The 14,675-nt window shown below is 44.7% G+C and overlaps 1 protein-coding gene across 2 annotated transcripts in view; it reads right to left on the reverse strand.

The window, feature by feature from the left end:
• The window catches only part of Pka-C1 (Protein kinase, cAMP-dependent, catalytic subunit 1), a 60,808-nt gene continuing 46,133 nt past the window's right edge, over positions 1 to 14,675 (reverse strand). For both annotated transcript variants that reach the window (XM_033478392.2, XM_033478391.2), the window contains exon 2: positions 1 to 14,675. This exon is cut by the window's right edge and continues 45,664 nt beyond it. The gene's annotated coding sequence lies outside the window, so the exon portion shown is untranslated.

Raw genomic sequence — 14,675 nt, forward strand, 5'->3', positions numbered from 1 at the left:
TTTAAATTATACAATCTTTACAATAGGATTTATTTTAAATTAATATTTACAAAAAATGAGGTTGGTATGTCCATCGATTAAATTCGTAACTCATCGATTACTAGATCAAATAATATACAAGTCCGTTCTCAAACATGTTTTTTGTTTTTCTTCTACATACACATCGTTATAGGAATCGTAATCGGCTACGATTTACAAACATAATAATCACAAGGTGAGAAGAACTTCTCGTTTTACAATACTCCTGATGCAAAATAGTGATAATATTCACCCCCCTCCCCCTTCTCCCATGTCCCATACCCGCTCTCTTTCTCTCTCTCTCTCTCTCTCTCGTTCGCTCTTTATTTCACAGGATTCTCTGTCTCTCTATCGTCAACTTCCATACTTCGCATTCACTCGCGCGTCTTTCACACCGCTTCTTATAAGATTCTTTTTTTCATTAAATATAATCTTAAACTCATGTAGGATTTTTTCTATCGTGTCCCTATTACACATAGAGATAAATACTTCGCTCGTACGTACTTTGGCGCAACAATTTGATCAGCGAACAATTAATATTCATGGTCGTCGTCGTCGTCGGTTCGGGTCCGACGATCATTTCTCTCTCTCTCTCGCTCTCTCGACCCGCGAAACGAAAATAACTTACAATGTTATTCCGTTCTCATATTCGCATTCTCTCTCTATCGCTCTCGCTCTCTCTCTCTCTCTCACCGGATCAACCGAAGAGTCTATCTCGCAGGACACTCGGGATGCGTAGGAGGAAGACTCACGCGCGATCGTCGCGCGAACAGTCTTAGCCTACTTTTTAATTAGGTGCGACCGCGGAGGTTCGATCGGCGCACGCGTTCGCGAACGATGCGGACTCTGGGCCGATCCATGAAAATAGGTGTCCCCCCCCCCTCCCCACCCTCCGCGCTAACACCATTTAGCTACCTACATCTTCGTCGAGAAGATGGCCGGCGTCGCGAGTCTCCGGCATTGTGAACTTGCAACGACCGATATACATATACAATATAAATGTACATATACATATATATTTATATATATGTACGCGTGTACGTGTGGCGTGTGTGTGTGTGTATGTTTGTGTATTGCGGTGTCATCGATCGAGTCTCTGCTGCCAGTCGGGCTCGGAAAGATTCATGCGGTACGGGAATGCATAGGCGAACGCGGTCCAACAAATCGGAGACCGTGTCGCGCTGCTCTCTTCCCTTGGTTCGCGTCCTCGAGATGGGTGCCCCCGACAGCGATGGGTGCGCAGCAGGGCGCGTCCCGAAACAGCGTCGGAACCCGGCGGTAATGTTTATTTAACGCCGCCGGCGGTCACGAGTTAGTCCTGTTATACATTGCACACCGATAAAAAAAAGAAGAGCCCAACAGAGCTCTTTTCATGCCGGATCCGTGTTCCCCGCGAAGGCGGCGAGTCTCGAAACCATTTTGACACGGCTGACACTTCTCTTTCAGATTCTTCGTTTCTCGCTTCTATTTTTCTCCGTTTTATTGCGGCCGCGAAGATCTGCCCCCTCTCTCTCTCTCTTCGCTCGTCATTTTTACGCCTCGAGCGTACATTTTATTTACAATAAAAATCGTGGTGTCGTCGAACAATCGACATCGGATCTCTCGCGCGATTGAATCTCGCGTTCGAATCTCTCGCTGTTTGTTGTTACAATGGTAAATTCGCTTGTGTAAAACCTTTGCTAGGTTCGTTGATAAAAGAGCCTTCGGGGCTCCGGCGTCGTGGCCGAAGAACGGTCGAAGAGTTTGCGAGAACCGTTTGTTCGTGCACGAGCCAAGATGAACGCGCAATATATGTATGTATGTACGTATGTATGTATATTATCTTTGGAAAGTAGAGAAGCGTTTCGAAGTCGGCTGGATTCGTTAACAACAACGTTCGCGCCAATATCTTTGTACGAGCCTGCGAGAGAGCACATACACTTTTGCCGTTGATCCCCATATTTTTTTTTTAATTTTTGTTTCGTTTATTTACAATAAATATCGTTGTTCTTTCGTGTCGTATTTAGCGAGAGCTTTGAGAGCGTGAAGCGGGCGCGCGCGCGTCGCGGACGAAACGGTATTTAAAAGCTGCACCCCTCTGCAAACCCTTCGACCGACGCCGTTCTCTCACTCTCCGCCTAATGTTTCCCGGATTCGCCGTGTCCCGGACTCCCGGAAGCGGTCGTGTTCGGGCGAGGGAGCCACGAGCGCGGTCGGCGGCCACCGCGACGAAAGAAAGTTCCCCCCACTCCTCTCGGACGGTCCGCGAAACCGTGTCCAAAGTTCTCGCCGCCGTTTTCTCTGCTGCGAGAATCCGTGTGTGCAGCGACAGAATCGTTCTCGTCGTTCCGAAGTTGTCGCGTCGCGGCACCGTTGTCGATTTGGACGGGACCAGAAAAAATGTGCCTCGCGTTTCGCGCGTTGGTCGATCGGCCGGCCGACAACGATTCTCTCGCCGCGATTATAGAGGTTAGGTTAAATTCGATGCTTTTCCGTTCGGATGCTGCCGCGGCGGCGTTCGAAACGATCCGTTTTCTTTTTTAAACCGTCGGAGGATCGGCCGAAGAAAAATCGACTCTTCGTGTGTACAAGGTGTCCGGTTTAACGCTAAACCTACCAAACGGTGATACTAACAACTGGCATATGCGCTGCTTCACGAAAGCGAGAAGAGCGAATTTATTTAGAATTTGTAAAAGTTTTTATTACAAGACTTGCTCCAATAATCGAGCCGTTTATTTTGAAAGTGGCGACAGAAAGTCGCCTTTCAGAAAGTGGCATAAGTCGCTTTACCGTAATGAAAAGTAGCGATTTTTTAATGTTTATACGAAATTATTTATACTGAGAAAAATATCGGTATCCTGAGATAACGAATACAAGCAAATCTTCTCGAAAGTTAGCATCTATATTTTTAAACGTGTTAAAACGCAAATATATCGACTTAAAAACAAGAAGTGACCGACTTAAAAACGAAGTGACTTATGCCACTTTCAAAATAAACGGCTCAATTATAACTCATCCAAGCGTTTCCCGCGAAAGAGCCTCGGAACATTGCAGAATTGCAACATAAGAAAGCGGTCGCTTTGACCGCGGTAGGTTTAGCGTTAAACTAAGTCGGATTTAAATGAAAGAACCAAGGGCACGGATAAACGAACGTGGACGCGGCCTCGCGGGAAGCCCGCGGGGGATCGAAGTACAGTAAACACTCCCTAATTAACGACCATTCAGCTTGGAAGCGAAAACGGACAATTCGGGAGGAGGTGCAATGAATTATAGTGAACGATCGTCGACAACTATAAGAACGAGCCGCGAGGCTAATCGTATCTCCTCTTCCCGAATTGTCCATTTTTGCTTCCAAACCGAGCTCCGGCCTCGTGGGAAGTCCGCGGGGGATCGAAGTACAGTAAATACTCCCTAATTGACGACCACTCGGCTTGGAAAACGGACAATTTGGGAGGAGACGCAATGAATTTATAGTCAACGATCGTCGACAACTTGTCCGGAAAGTTCGTGCCGATTTTCGGTAGGTAGAAGATAGACGTAGAGATAACTTCAGCCATATTTGGAAAAAAGCTTGGTTACGATTCGTTAATTTTTATCAGTTTCGTACGCCTTAGAATATGGTGGCAAATAAAGTGCATTATAGGCATTTGATGCTTTTCTTTCTCCGAAAGGGCAAAAATGCCACACAAGCGGCAAATAAGATACGCGCTGTTTATGGTAGTTTATGGTAGTTTAAAGCTAGAAATTTTGACCTTGAAGATCAAGAACGCCCAGGTAGGCCGTCCACCGCAGACGAAGATACGATTAGAACAAAAATCGAGAATAACCAACGCTCAACATTACGTCGATTAGCAGGAATGCTAAATAAATCAAAATCAACCATCCGCGATCGTACTGCGAAGCTTGGCTCCAATATTTAAATGAGCTGCGTTTTAATTTTCCTAAAAAATCGGCACGAACTTTCCGGGCAACCCAATATATGACGAGCCGCGAGGCTCTCGATTAATCGTATCTCCTCTCCCGGAATTGTCCATTCCTGCGTCCAAGCCGAGCTCCCTCAGTGGGGGAGGAATTTACCGCAGCGCCTCCTCGATGACTGTCGCAGACCGCGCGGTCTCGCCAGAAATCTACGACAGGGCCGACTGTCTCGCAGCTTTCAAGCACTCGAGGAGATACACGCGGCGAGTTCTTATACGATAGTCGAGGGATATGTTCTATTACGGGAGCGAAGTAGATTTCTGTGTTTAGCAGTTACCGAGGCGACGCACCGTCCGTCCAGTCTGCGTTGACTTCCGTCGCCGGGGCGGTTCTTTCACCGTTAGAAAATATATTGCCGGTTCCCCCGACCCCCCTCGCGTTGTCATCGCGCGCGCTCGCGCGTTATGCAGTCGACTGAGAACTCGAATGTTGTCCGAACGTCGGCGAACTGAATAATCCGTTCCGTCGATATTAATCGTGTCCATCTAAATAAACGTCGAGCGCGCGCGAGCGCACGGCGGGCCCGTTCCCGTCGCTATCTATAGATCTCAAAGAAACTGTCTGTTCGCGTTTTCGCAGCTACGCAGACGACAACCGAAACACGTTCGGCCGCCGGCCGTCGCGAATCCCGAGTTATCCCTCGGTTAACACGTTGAATGCCACGCCGGTTTTACAGAAATTGTCCGGTGGCGCCACGATGAATTTTCTTTTATGCGATACATATAACGTTGAAATATTATCTGCGATAGATAAGTTACAGTGTATAACCATGTTTGACATGTTAATTGTCAATGCATGTTAATTGTCACTGTTTGAATTGCCGATGGTAATAATACAAAATTTTAGATATTCACACATTTGTTTGAAATTATATATATATTTCTATCAATTTGGGCGCGCCGGTCACCGATGGCCCCCATCATGGCGTCACCGCCAAGTTAAGTGCCGGTCACCGGTGACCCCCGTGGCATTCAACGTGTTAACCGAGCCGATTGCGAGCACGGCCGCCGTCGCGAGCGAGGATCCTCGAATTCGCCGCGCGCGAATTTCCAAATTATCGATAGCGTATGTCAACGCGCCGCGTCCCCCCTCCACCCGGCCGAGCGGCGAGCTCGGGTCGCCGACGGCTCGCGCCGGCGAGCGAGGATCCCCGAATTCGCCGCGCGCGAATTTCCAAATTATCGATAGCGTATGTCAACGCGCCGCGTCCCCCCTCCACCCGACCGAGCGGCGAGCTCGGGTCGCCGGCGAGCGGATCCCCGAATTCGCCGCGCGCGAATTTCCAAATTATCGATAACGTATCAACGCACCGCCGCGTCCCCCCTCCACCCGTCCGAGCGCGGCAATCTCTATCGCACGCGTGCACGCCGCGCGCTACCAGAGAAAATCAATAGAACCACGGTTATCCGGTATCGCGTTCCGGGCCGCTGCGTTTTTGTTGACTCGCTAAACGAATTTACGATTCGCCGCGTAAACACGTAACTTTCTTTCCGCGGTCCGGAACGGAACGCCGGACGAGACCCGAGGCTCGCCGACAAGGTGCTCGAATTTCGTCCATCGGTCGCGAACTTTCTCGACGATACGAGAATCGTTGGCTGGTCAACGAGCCGCCGATCGCGAAAACAAACGACTCGGTCGTTCATTCGTCTATGGTCTCTTATAATTAGGCTGCGGAATTTTCTGCGAAATAAGAACGTTCTCCGTCGATTTGAAAAAGTTTTGAGAGCGTACTGGAAAAAAAAGCGGATCTGTTCTCTTAAACGATTCGAATTATTCGAAAGTAATAACGCGACATTTTGTTTGTTTCGTTCTATCTTATGTTCTTCCGGTTTTGTATCTCGCTGTTTTTCTCATAATTGCATCGAATCCGCAGTCTATTTATAATCGCTTCTATGCGTGCAGCATACGCTGTACAATTAGGTTCTTTGTTGGTGTATGCATCGTCACTCTTCTTTTTATACTTTGCTGTCGTTCGTTTTTTTCTTTTCGAGCTTTCAAGGTAGTCTGATCTGATCGAAAAAAAAATAGGATTTCGCTTTACGAAGAGAGACGAAATTCGCGCACCTTATCGTATATTCTAATTTGCTGCGACGTTTGTCCTTTCCGGTGGCAAACTGTTTGAAACACGTCGCGAGTCGAGTTCTCCGCGGCGACAGACAAAGAAGCGGACGAGAGCCGCGAAGAAAAACGAGCCCCGTGCGGCGGTGCCAGGCGGTCGGCCGAACCGTGACGTCGCCGGCGTTCGGATTACCTCGGGCCGGTTCGGCTTTTCGGGTCCATTCTCGCGCCGCCGACGACGGAGGAGATGTGCACCTGCTCTGGTTGAACGAAACGCAGTGCCGCGACGCTGTCGCTAGTCACCGCTAGCGGTCGACCTTCCCCCACTCGCCGCTCTCCGCCTCGTCTCACGTGACCCGAGCGTCGATGACGTCACGGTCCAGCCGGCAGCCTGGTAACGCTGGTTTTCTCGACCGCGAGATTCTCGCGGATCGTTTCGGTCCGTTCGTGGACGATTGTGCGCCGAGAAGAAACTAGTCTTTTGGACTTTTCTCTGTCCCGTTTTCGCTGTTCGATGCCCCCCCGTCCCTCATTCTCTTTTCTCTCTCTCTCTCTCTCTCTTTTCACTCTCTCCCTCGTACTTTTTCTCTCTTTCTTTCTCATTCTCACAGTCTTTCTCACAAAACTTTCGACACAAACACATGGTTCCATCGGTCGGGCTCCGGGGCTCCGTTGTCGGCGTTAACGCTAGAACCACATGGAATCTTTTGTTTTCCGATCGTTAAAACGTTCGCATGCCGCGCCGGTGCTCGTCACGGTCACGCGAAATCACGTCGGCTTGTTTAACAGCGTAAGAACGGAGGAGACAAGATTTATTACGGCAATTGCTTTTATTACACCTTGTTGGTCCTAGCGTTGCTGCTCTCGGCTTGCTTGATAGATTGTAATGGAAATTCATTTTCGCGCGTTCTCGACGCGTTGCCACCGCGAACAGACGCTTCTTTCCTGCGTCTGCTTCGGGAACGATGTCCTCGCGGAATTTATTTCTTCGAAATAAATGCCCGTCTCGCCGAGGCAACGCGTGAGACGACGGAGCGCGTCGGTGATTTCGGTGGTTCTAACGTTAAGGTTATGTCTGTCGACGGACGAACGGTATACTGTAGAGACTGGAGAAGCTAGACCCGATGTCTGAAAATGTAACCGATCGTGAAACCGGCTGAATAATCGTGTATCAAAATTTGGCATGTCGGTTCTCATTCGTCGTTTTGTACGAGCGATTCGCGAGTTGTTTGTCCGCCATAGAAAAAATTCTTCTATCTCATAGAAACTCCCCCCCCCCCCCCTCCCTCCCATTGCGAGCAAGAGTCGAGAGATGGTAAGCGTTCCCGTGTATTATCCCGTTATTTATTTATCGAGGATATCGTTGTTGTTATTATTAATTAATTTATTATTATTTATTTATTTATTATTTTCGTACGACGCGTATCGTTGGCATTCGTTTCGCGACGAGCTCGTAACGAATGACACGGAACCAGGGGAAATCGTTCTCACGGGTCGATCTCGACCCAGCGTTTCGGTGGGCATTTCGTTCTAACCTCGAGACGGTCTGTTCGCGTCGTCGAAACTGTTCGGTGGGGCGCAATGAGAAGATTCAAGCGGACTAGATCGAATAATAATGAAACGATACGTTGTGAAAAAAAAGGGTTGATCGAACTGAACGGAGCTGCGCGTTTGTCGTCTACGGAGGGTTCGTCAGCAGACGATATTCCGGTCCGGAACATTTTGCGAAACGTAGAGTTTATTTGCTCGTGCCTGAATGAAAATTTCAGCAGTTTATCAATCATGAATGGTAATAGATTGCATTGCACACCTTCGAATTGAACGAAGCCTTTGAATTGCTTAACTCTTATTCTAACGAGTATCGGCGAACCATTCTATAAACTGGAAATATGTATACCTGGCCAAATATCCGCGCTACGTTTTAAAGGAAATCTTCTCCGTTTGACGGTTAGCAGTGTCTCCGTCGAAAGGAGAAACGAATTACAGGAATTGAAATCGAAATCGAAATCGGAAAATTAACGTCACGTTCAAGTTGAGTTTGAATTGTTGAGAAGTTGAGTTTGAATTGTTGAGAAGTTGAGTTTGAATTGTTCAATAATAATAATAATAACAATTTAGTAAACAATAATTTGCCGGAGAAAGTACAGTTTCTCTCGGGAAAAGCCTTTCTCCGCGTTCGATGATCTTGCCGATTCGTTCGTAACGAACTGATAGTTCGATAATGATAGCGTAATAATAAAATATACGTAGCGTGAAGCGATTATGACAATATAACACTATGTTATAAAACATTATGTTATAAAAAACATCAACGATTATAACATTATACAGCTGTACATTATTACTACGCTTACTATGCTACTTGGTACAGTCCTCACGCGACGAGAAAGCACGTTCCTGTTAACATCCCCCCTGCCGCCAGCTGCCCCGCCGGCGCAGCTATCGGTCGCCGTTGGCCGGAACGGCGACGAGGGCCGCCGATCAGCGGCGACCAACAGCTGCGGCGGTCGGGCGGCTAGTAGGAGGGGGGAAATGCGAGCACGAAGGTGCCTTCTTGTCGCGCGCGGAGTATACGTTCCATCAGGCCTGGACAGCTTGCGGCTCGCGGTCCGCTTGCGAGTCCTTCCCCCACTACTCCGCGATCCCCACCGTGACGACGTTGCCGCTGCCTATAGTCCGTAATACAGTATCATAGTCTACAGTGTCCGTGCTGTATAACATCGTCGTTCTAGGGATCGCAGAGCAATAGCGGAACAACTCGTACGCGGCTCGCCGGTCGCAAGCTGGCCAGGCCTGTTTCTTTATGGTTTTCTGTGATTTGCTTTTCAGATGGAGATCCGCTGCACGTCGCACTCCTGCCGTTACGAACCTTCCTTCGACCCGAGTCTGTGGTAAATGCCGTAAGAAGGAGAACGTAAGCAACTTCATCTAATGACTGATCTTTGACGAACTTCCAACGTGGATATTACCATCTACGGTATCAAATAGGAATGATGAAATGCTGTTAAAGAAACGGAATAGGGGATTGTGCTGAGATTTTTGTCGAGGGAAGACGGAGGTTACATAAAATTTGCCATTGGTAGACACCTAGTGGGTTAATCACTTCATAGGCACTGGGATTGGAGCATCTTTCCACCCACTTTCAGCGGCATACAGGACAACCGATACAAGAGACACGAATATTCCCAGCGTTGAATTGTGCTGCCATTTGTCAGCAATTCGATGGAACAGTAAATAAAATTACTGCAGTTAGCTGTGATGATAAATGTGCAAATTAAGCGCGCATTTTATCAAGCTGTACCAGACAGTTTCCGCTCCAGAATTTTTGGGATATCGAAGTTCTATTGACAGTGAATAATGACTGCTGAATATTTCTTATATTTTTTGCTCGTAAATCCCTCAAATATAATGCTTGCTCTCCAAACGACGCGTGATAATAGGTAATTTTTGAGGAAATTCAGTTCACATTGTCCCATGAAATGATTAACCCATTGATTACTACGCAAATGTCTACCAGATTATATTATAATAATAATTATTATTATTAATACATCAACAATAATAATATATATTATATATTATATAAATCCGATATATATTATCGAAATCCGCGCAACAGGAATCTCACAATGCCGTGGCATAGCATGCAACTTCGGATCTCTGATCGTGAAATTATAGTCAGGGGCTGGAGATCCGATTCTCAAAACATCGGTAATTAACTCGCGCTCGAGAAAAAGAATTACAAAAACAGAAGTCTGGATGGGCCGTCAGTGGTCGCGGTGCGCCGGTCGTTAAGCGACTCCGAAAAGATCTCCCATCGGTAAGTTCGTTAACGATCGGGATCGATGTGACGGAACTTTACCGGAACAAAATGAAGAAAGCAGCTCTGCGCCATCGCCGGACCGAGACGGGCCTCGGTGAGTCGATAAATACGCGCAGAAAAGTCGAGAAAGACACAGATCGCGATCTTCGAAGAACGAAAAAGCTCAGCTGTGAGATCCATTTGTAGGATCGTTCGGAAAATTGTATCCTTTTTCATAAAAATTTAATTTCGTAAGAGTGTTAATAAAATACACTTGATTCAGTAATTTTACAAATGCAAAAGCAATGAGATCTCGAAAGCAATGAGATGTCGAAAAGTTTGATTTTATCGTAATTATTACGAAAATTGTTTTTCATTTTATCGCGAAAGAACGAAACAACTTTGCAAACGCTCCCACTTATGTACAATTACTCCGTCGCTCAATTCCCCGAATTTACTTTGTCGACGGCGAGCAGCGCTCACTTCGACTTTGGAATCTTGAAACCCTAGAATTGGTCGGAGAGATCGAATGGATTTGCAGTAACAACGATGCACACTTAACGTAATTGCTCGGCAAAGTTATTGTTGCTATTTCTCGAGTTGGAAAATAGTGTGAGCTTTTTCAGAATTTCTTGGAAACCAGCGCTAGCGACGCTTTATTCAACTTAGAACACTGGAAATTCTAGGATTGGTCGATGAAATCGAATGGATACATGCAGCAATATCGATGCAAAGTTAATGTAATTGCTTGGCAAAGTTACTGTTGCCATTTCCCGGAATTCAAAACAGCATTAGCATTTTGAATACTGCTAGGAGATGAAAGAAAGCAGTGCTTCTTTCGACTTAGAAACGTAAGAATTCAAGGACCGGTCGTAGAAATCATATCATTTTGGATCATTGGTGGATAGTTTGCATAATTGCTCGGCAAAGTTACTGTTGCCATTTCTCGAATAGCAAGACGGCACCGGCATTTTGAATATTGCTGCGGAGGGAAAGAAAACAATAGTCCCTTCGACTTAGAAATGTTAGAACGAAACAACTTTGCGAATGTCCCAAGTGTAATTACTTATTCCGCCGCTCAATTCCCCGGATTTACTTTGTCGACGGCGAGCAGCGCTCACTTCGACTTAGAAATCTTAGAACTCTAGGATTGGTCGGGGAGATCGAATGGATGTGCAGTAGCAGCGATACACATTCAGCATAATTGCTCGCAAAGTTACGGTTGATATTTCTCGAGTTGGAAAATAGTGTGAGCTTTTTCAGAATTTTTTGTAAACCAGTGCTCGCGACGCTTTATTCAACTTAGAACACTGGAAATTCTAGGATTGGTCGATGAAATCGAATGGAGAAATGCAGCAGCACTGATGCAAAGTTAATGTAATTGCTTGGCAAAGTTACTGTTGCCAATTCTAAAATTGCAAGACAGCATCGGCATTTTGAATACTGCTAGGAGATAAAAGAAAACAGTGCTTCTTTCGACTTAGAAACGTAAGAAGTCAAGGACCGGTCGTAGAAATCAACCGAATTTGCATCATTGGTGCATAGTTTGCATAATTGCTCGGCAAAGTTACTGTTGCCATTTCTCGAATAGCAAGACGGCACCGGCATTTTGAATATTGCTGCGAGATAAAAAAAAACTGTAGTCCCTTCGACTTAGAAATGTTAGAACGAAACAACTTTGCGAATGCCCCAATTGTGATTACTTATTCCGCCACTCAATTCACCGGATTTACTTTGTCGACGGCGAGCAGCGCTCAATTCGACTCAGGAATCTTGAAAAATTGAGATTGGTCGGGGAGATCGAATGGATGTGCAGTAACCGCGATACACGCTCAGCATAATTGCTCGCAAAGTTACGGTTGCTATTTCTCGAGTTGGTAGACAGCGTTGAGAATTGCTTATAACTTATAGCTTTTAGCAATCAAAACAAAGAAACGATAGCGTCTTTGAGAATTGCGCGAAGACAACAATAAACTGTAGAATTTGAAATTCGAAAAGCGACACGGATTTGCAGCAACGATAAGAATACAAAGCCAGCATATAATCGTTCGACAAAATTGCCGCTGTTATTCTAGTTATATGTCTCTGATGTGTTTGGTTGACACGGTGGCCTTGTTACTGGTTTCGCAGCTATTTTTGGATCTGGTGTTATTGCAGCGGACGCTTTTGCTTCGGACCACGTTTTCGGGATAATTAAGTGGAGCATAGACTCGATGTTACCTCGATTATTTGTTCCGAGCCAAGTGACACAATTGTTCGGATAATGGAACATTTACTTGGTTTGTCTATTCGCTCAGATCCATGAAGCAACTAGTGCTTGCATCGTTCTGTTTCTCTTTTATCCCTGTAATTGCGCGCGGTTCTCCATAGAAGTCTGATAAATCAAATATGCAGTTGTTGAAAATGATACGCTAATAACTGCGCCGGGGATGCCAATTTTTCAAAGGTTGTCCCAGTTATCGGACATTCGGAACTATTAGTCTGCATTGCGGTCGAACGTTGGCAATCGTGTGACAGAACGACGGGCTCCGCTGTCAAATAATTGATCGATATCTGCAGATATATATGTGTAATAGAAAAACGAAAATATGCGTGTTTCCTTTTTCGAGTATTTTATGTTCAATTATGTGCGTTTCTCTCTTTTTCATTTTTTTTCTTTCATTTCAAGTTGGTGCTTTTCTCTTTTTTCTTTTCTACTTTTATGTTAAAGATTTTCTCTCTTGTCTTTTCTCGTTTACAGTCAAGTTTCTGTTCTTCTATTTCTTCTTTTTTCCTTTTTGCTTCCTTTCTGCCTTTCCTTGTTCTTCTTTTAAATTTCAAATTTTTGGATTAAATTGTTCTCTGCGTGACTATTACTACATTATTACTAACGAATGAAATTATGATCATTATCATAATTACTATTATAAACGTTATCATCGTCGACACTATTATTATTGGTATCATATGCGGGAAAAAGTAAACAATTTCGTGGTGCAGAGAAAGTTCTGCTTTGCAATTTCGTCATTGTTACTGTCATTGTTATCGTTGTTATAATATGCAGGGAAAAGGAAGAAAATTTCGTCGGCAGCAAAAGTTGCCGTTTGTTTATTTCTTCGCAATTTAGAAACTAAAAGTAAAAGTACGGAATTAACGACACCGCCGACTTCGAAGTAGCCGTGGCTTTTCAATGAAAAGAGTGTTCCAAGGACCCGCGAGACGCGCCGGTATAATTAAGTGGCTATCGACCGGTCGCCGTTAGAAACGTCTGTTCCTCGGCCGTATAATAATTGATTTACGCCGTTTGACAACCGCAGGACTCTAAACACACGCACACCACCACCCTGAGGGAAGTGTCGGCTGAAAGGTACGCGACAATCGGAACGCAACAGTCGGTCAAATAAATGAGATTCAGCGAGCAAAAATCAATTTCTTCGACATTTCCGAGACAGTAAAATCGTTCGTTTAATAAAGAGAGATACCGAATTTTTTTTTACAAATAACTCCTATTTTGATAATCACTGTATTCTGTTATCTATATCTAAAATATCAGAGCCGTTTGAATCGATTATATACGCCTGTTTGTAATCTATTCAGCTTATTTTAGAATAATTTACTGCAGCGAATTCAAAACAGAAACACGTTATCTTGCTATTTCATATATATATGTATATTCACGTTCGTGGTGCTGTGTTTATATAACGATGATAAAAATGGAGTTTATTCGATAGAAAATGGAAGCGGAAACAGAAATAGCGTTGAATATGAGAACCTGCCGAAATCATTTAGTATCGATCCTGAAGGAATTTACTGCCAAATTAAGAGCATATTTGAATCTTTGTACCATGATGGAACTAAGAAAGAATTTCGTGCGACCGAAGACAACGTTTCCCATAAAAATTCCAAACGAACAAACTCACAATATATCTGCCGCTGCATCGTAAACGCGGTCCAAAGAAATTCGACCGAAGAGGATTCGGGAATTTCGTGAAGCCGCAGTGAAAAGAAACGCGAAACGAATCGAAAATTATTTTTTGTATCGTAAATTCTGATTCATAATTATAAGAAGCATATCGCGATCCTAAGCAGAAACAATTTTGGGGGCTGTAAAAAAATCAGACCAGATCGGAGACGAATGTACAAGTAGACGAATATACAATTTCAATATTATCATCTGCAAAATTAAACAAAGCTTTTCCGTCCACATGAATATCAATATCTACATAATACCCACATGAATATTCCTCGACTTAAGATCGTCTAAGGTCAATATTCGAGCCATTAAATCGACGAAATTTTAACAACGAAGAAAGGCTATATAATGTACCCCTAATTTGACAGTATAATTACAGTAATTATAGAAGGGACAAATATCTCCGTGCCGGCTAATTTAGCATCGTGTAGTTCCAGAAGATGAATATTTCAAATAATGAATTACAATTCCGGTTCCGTTACAGAGAAAAAAGTAATGTTACTTCAACCCCTGTCGATCGAACAGTTACAGAATTTTGGATGTTGGAACACCACGCAACGTTGACAACAACCAACAGCTATCATAATTACGCTCGTGACTTTCGGGGCCTAAGGTTAATATACGAGAAATTAAATCGACATTTGAACAACAAAGAAAAACTAAATATTGTGTCCCCATTTTTACAGTATAATTGCAGTGATCGCAGAAGCGAAAAATATCTCCGTGCCGGATAATTCGGCATCATTTAATTCAATTAGATTATTTCAAATAATGAATTACAACTCCGGTTCCGTTACAGAGAAAAAAGAAATGTTACTTCAACCCCTGTCGATCGAACAGTTACAGAATTTTGGACGCTGAAACACCGCGCGACGTTGACGATGAAAA

This window comes from Megalopta genalis, chromosome 3 (assembly GCF_051020955.1).
Source record: "Megalopta genalis isolate 19385.01 chromosome 3, iyMegGena1_principal, whole genome shotgun sequence".
NCBI lineage: Eukaryota > Metazoa > Arthropoda > Insecta > Hymenoptera > Halictidae > Megalopta > Megalopta genalis.